Below are 5,778 nucleotides of genomic sequence, written 5' to 3'. Positions count from 1 at the left end.
CTCGAGGGTGCTATTCCTGGACTCTCCTTTAGATCATGTTTTCTTGTCACTCAGCTGGTGCAATTTCGGAAAAAGGTTTGGCAGCGGTTGCCAGCCCTCACCGCGTCTACTTGGTGATTTTAAAACTCGATCTAAAACGGGAGCCCTCGTCTAGCACCTCCGTCCGATGTTGCTCAGGTATTGCATAAATTTATGCCATCGACGCAAATCCCCCAATGAATGCCTACACTTGGACCCTCTCTTAGATCACCTTCTTTGATCACTCGACCGACGCAACTACGGAAGAGGCTCAGCAGCGGTTGCCATTCTACAGCGCGTCTGTTCAGCGATTTCGAAGTTGATCTAATGGCGAGCCCTTGTCTCTAGCCATGAGGTGGGTGCTTGGTGCTCTAGAAAATTTTTTTTGTGTGCCTATCGCGGCTACAAGGGGAGAGGTGGTTTCCGCGAGCCTCTCCTGTGCCCCCCTCATTGATTCAACGCCGCTGTCAGGGCGGATGGATATGTCAGATTTTGAAACGGTGGACGCCAACGTTGAATCAATTAGAGGGGCATGAAGCCCACCCTCGAGGGTGCTATTCCTGGACTCTCCTTTAGATCATGTTTTCTTGTCACTCAGCTGGCGCAATTTTGGAAAAAGGTTTGGCAGCGGTTGCCAGCCCTCACCGCATCTACTTGGTGATTTTAAAACTCGATCTAAAATGGGAGCCCTCGTCTACCACCTCCGTCTGATGTTGCTCAGGTATTGCATAAATTTATGCCATCGGTGCGAATCCCCCAATGAATGCCTACGCTTGGACCCTCTCTTAGATCACCTTCTTCGATCACTCGACCGACGCAACTACGGAAGAGACTTTGCAACGTTTGCCATTCTACAGCGCGTCTGTTCAGCGATTTCGAAGTTGATCTAATGGCGAGCCCTTGTCTCTAGCCATGAGGTAGGTGCTTGGTTCTCTAGCAAAAAAAATTTCTGTGCCTATCGCGGCTACAACGGGAGAGGTGGTTGCCGCGAGCCTCTCCCGTGCCCCCCTCATTGATTCAACGCCGCTGTCAGGGCGGATCGATATGTCAGATTTTGAAACGGTGGACAGCGATGTTGAATCAATTAGAGGGGGCATGAAGCCCACCCTTGAGGGTGCTATTCCTGGACTCTCCTTTAGATCATGTTTTCTTGTCACTCAGCTGGCACAATTTCAGAAAAAGGTTTGGCAGCGGTTGCCAGCCCTCACCGCGTCTACTTGGTGATTTTAAAACTCGATCTAAAACGGGGGCCCTCGTCTAGCACCTCCCTCCGGTGTTGCTCGGGTATTGCATAATTTTTTTGCTATTGGCGCGAATCCCCCAGCGGATCCCTAGCCTTGGACTCTCTCTTAGATCACCTTCTTTGATCACTCGACCGACGCAATTACGAAAGAGGCTTGGCAGCGGTTGCCATTCCACGGCGCATCTGTTCAGCAATTTCGAAGTTGATCTACTAATGGCGAGCCCTTGTCTAGCCATGAGGTGGGTGCTTGGGGCTCTAGCAATTTTTTGTGTGCCTATCATGGCTACAATGGGAGCTTTGATAACAAAAGTTCTCGGCCACCCTCCCCAATAGAAATCAGTGCTGTTGTTCGCGAAAGACACATTATTCGGATTTTTGGAATATTGGCACCAGCATCATTTCTATTGGGAGGGTCGTGAAGCCATCCCAATTTTGCTATGCGAGGGCTCTCTCCCCAGAGTCGTTCTCTACGCAACAACTTCTTTGACACAAAATTTTCAGAATGGTTTGGCAGTGGTTATCGTTCCAATGGTGCCGTTGTGGTAGTTGCCTGGGCAGCGATCTGAAGGGCGACCCGTCGTCTAGCAGTTGGCCTGCGCATCACGAGTGACAAGGGAGCCTTTGTTACCGGAAGCTCCCCGTGGCCATTCGATTAGAAGAGCCATTGCTTGTTTGAGCAAGGATGAATGCAGCCTTGGATTCCAAACGAAATCAACGATTTCGGATCTATATAAGAGCGGAATGAAGCAGCAGCACAGCCCGTTTGCTATGCGCGGCTCCCCAAAGTTGCTCTTCTTTCTCACTCCATTGCCACAATTTCGGGAGTTGTTCGACAGTGGTTGTCATTCCAATGTGTCATTGCGGTGATCTGGAGAGCGATGCTAAGGGCGGGAGCTTGTGTCTAGAATTTGGGATGTTTGTGCGAGTGAGCAGGGGAGCTTCTCTTATTGGAACCTCTCCGTGGCCTTTGAATATATAGACCCAGTGCGGACGATATCGATGGATGCGAGCCCTTGGATTCCAAATTTGTACATTGGTTTTTGTGAGAGATGGGCATGAAAGCACATCCCGATTGCTACGCGGGAGCTCCCTAAGGTCGCCTCTGTGCCAACTCGATCGGCACAACATTGGGAATGGTTCGACAGCGATTGACGTTCCAATGTGTCATCGGGGGATGTCTTGGAAAGTGGTCTTTCTTTCAAGGGCGAGCTCGTGTCTAGACCTTGGATTGTGCATCACGTCACAAGTGAATGGGGAGATCTCTCTGTGAATGGCGGCATGGTGATTGCAAGAGAAAATTGACTTAGTCGGAGCCATTGGCCTCGGGCCATTGTGACGGCCTCACAATTTCTCTTTAATTGCAACCTATGTTTGCGCAGTAGCAGAGTTTGCATGTAAGATGGGCCTTGTTCTCGAGAGTTCCAGGAGATGACCTCCGAAACTTTTGGATTGGGCCCCTTCAAGGTGAAATTCATCCAGTTGATCGGATGAGCTCAATGAGCATTTCATTCCCTCGGCTCCATGAACTCACATCTCCTCACCGATGACAATGTTTTGCTCCTCTGCCGACCTCATAAAAAATTGGGTCGTGAATGGCTGTTTGGTAGGAATTTTAAAGGATTTGGATTTTTAAGGTGGATGTCGGTGTGTTCGCTAATTTCTAATGCAGAGCGAGCCTCGCACTAATAGCTTATATAGGAGAGGTGCTTGCCGCGAGCCTCTCCCATGCCCCCCTCATTGATTCAACGTCGGTGTCAAGGCGGATGGATATGTCAAATTTTGAAATGGTGGACGTCGATGTTGAATCAATTAGAGGGGCATGAAGCCCACCCCGAATGTGCTATTCCTCGACTCTCCTTTAGATCATGTTTTCTTCTCACTCAGCTGGCAAAATTTCAGAAAAAGGTTTGGCAGCGGTTGCCATCCCTCACCACGTCTACTCGGTGATTTTAAAACTCGATCTAAAACGGGAGCCCTCGTCTACCACCTCCGTCCGGTGTTGCTTGGGTATTGCATAAGATTATGCCATCAGCGCGAATCCCCCAACGAATTAATATGCTTGGACCCTCTTAGATCACCTTCTTCGATCACTCGACCGACGCAACTACGGAAGAGACTTGGCAGCGGTTGCCATTCTACAACGCGTCTGTTCAGCGATTTCAAAGTTGATCTAATGGCGAGCCCTTGTCTCTAGCCATGAGGTGCGTGCTTGGCGCTCTAGCAAAATTTTTTGCGTGCCTATCGCGGCTACAATGGGAGAGGTGGTTGCCGCGAGCCTCTCTCGTGCCCCCCTCATTGATTCAACGCCGCTGTCAGGGCGGATGGATATGTCAGATTTTGAAAACATGGATGCCGACGTTGAATCAATTAGAGGGGCATGAAGCCCACCCTCGAGGGTGCTATTCCTGGACTCTCCTTTAGATCATGTTTTCTTGCCACTCAGCTGGCGCAATTTTGGAAAAAGGTTTGGCAGCGGTTGCCATCCCTCACCGCGTCTACTCGGTGATTTTAAAACTCGATCTAAAATGGGAGCCCTCGTCTAGCACCTCCGTCCGGTGTTGCTCAGGTATTGCATAAATTTATGCCATTGGCGCGAATCCCCCAACAAATGCCTACGCTTGGACCCTCTCTTAGATTACCTTCTTCGATCACTCGACCGACGCAACTACGGAAGAGACTTGGCAGCGGTTGCCATTCTACACCGCGTCTGTTCAGCGATTTCGAAGTTGATCTAATGGCAAGCCCTTGTCTCTAGCCATGAGGTGGGTGCTTGGCGCTCTAGCAAAATTTTTTGCGTGCCTATCGTGGCTACAACGGGAGAGGTGGTTGCCGCGAGCCTCTCCCGTGCCCCCCTCATTGATTCAACGCCGCTGTCAGGGCGAATGGATATGTCAGATTTTGAAACGGTGGACACCGACGTTGAATCAATTAGAGGGGCATGAAGCCCACCCTCGAGGGTGCTATTTCTCGACTCTCCTTTAGATCATGTTTTCTTGTCACTCAGCTGGCGCAATTTCGGAAAAAGGTTTGGCAGCGGTTGCCAGCCCTCACTGCGTCTACTTGGTGATTTTAAAACTCGATCTAAAATGGGAGCCCTCGTCTAGCACCTCCGTCCGGTGTTGCTCGGGTATTGCATAAATTTATGCCATCGGCGCGAATCCCCCAACGAATGCCTACATTTGGACCCTCTCTTAGATCACCTTCTTCGATCACTCGACCGACGCAACTATGGAAGAGACTTCGCAGCGGTTGCCATTCTACAGCGCGTCTATTCAGCAATTTTGAAGTTGATCTAATGGCAAGCCCTTGTCTCTAGCCATGAGGTGGGTGCTTGGTGCTCTAGAAAAAATTTTTGCATGCCTATCACGGCTACAATGGGAGAGGTGGTTGCCACGAGCCTCTCCCGCACCCCCCTGATTGATTCAATGCCGCTGTCAGGGCGGATGGAAATGTCGGATTTTGAAACGGTGGACGCCAACGTTGAATCAATTAGAGGGGCATGAAGCCCACCCCCTCGAGGGTGCTATTCCTGGACTCTCCTTTAGATCATGTATTCTTGTCACTCAGCTAGCGCAATTTCGGAAAAAGGTTTGGCAGCGGTTGCCAGCCCCTCACCGCGTCTACTTGGTGATTTTAAAACTCGATCTAAAATGGGAGCCCTCGTCTTGCACCTCCGTCCGGTGTTGCTTGGGTATTGCACAAATTTTTTCCATCGGCGCGAATCCCCCAATGAATGCCTACACGCTTGGACCCTCTCTTAGATCACCTTCTTCGATCACTCGACCGACGCAATTACGGAAGAGACTTGGCAGCGGTTGCCATTCTACACCGCGTCCGTTCTGCGATTTTGAAGTTGATCTAATGGTGAGCCCTTGTCTATAGCCATGAGGTGGGTACTTGGTGCTCTAGCAAAATATTTTGCGAGCCTATCATGACTACAATGGGAGAGGTGGTTGCCGCGAGCCTCTCTCGTGCCCAGCTCATTGATTCAACGCCGCTATCAGGGCAGATGGATATGTCGGATTTTGAAACTGTGGACGCCGACGTTGAATCAATTAGAAGGGGATGAAGCCCACCTTCGAGGGTGCTATTCTTGGACTCTCCTTTAGATCATGTTTTCTTGTCACTCACCTGGCGCAATTTCGGAAAAAGGTTTGGCAGCGGTTGCCAGCCCTCACCGCGTCTTCTTTGTGATTTTAAAACTCGATCTAAAATGGGAGCCCTCGTCTAGCACCTCCGTCCGGTGTTGCTCGGGTATTGCATAAATTTTTGCCATCGGCGCGATTACCCCAACAAATGCCCTACGCTTGGACCCTCTCTTAGATCACCTTTTTCGATCACTCGACCGACGCAATTACGGAAGAGACTTGGCAGCGGTTGCCATTCTACACCGCGTCTGTTCTACGATTTCGAAGTTGATCTAATGGCGAGCCCTTGTCTCTTGCCATGAGGTGGGTGCTTGGCGCTCTAGCAAAAATTTTTTGCATGCCTATCGCGGCTACAATAGGAGAGGTGGT

The sequence above is a fragment of the Cupressus sempervirens genome, chromosome 2 (assembly GCF_028749045.1).
Source record: "Cupressus sempervirens isolate cs-2001-9-10 chromosome 2, ASM2874904v1, whole genome shotgun sequence".
Classification (NCBI taxonomy): Eukaryota; Viridiplantae; Streptophyta; class Pinopsida; order Cupressales; family Cupressaceae; genus Cupressus; species Cupressus sempervirens.
This window is presented reverse-complemented; position numbering follows the sequence as displayed.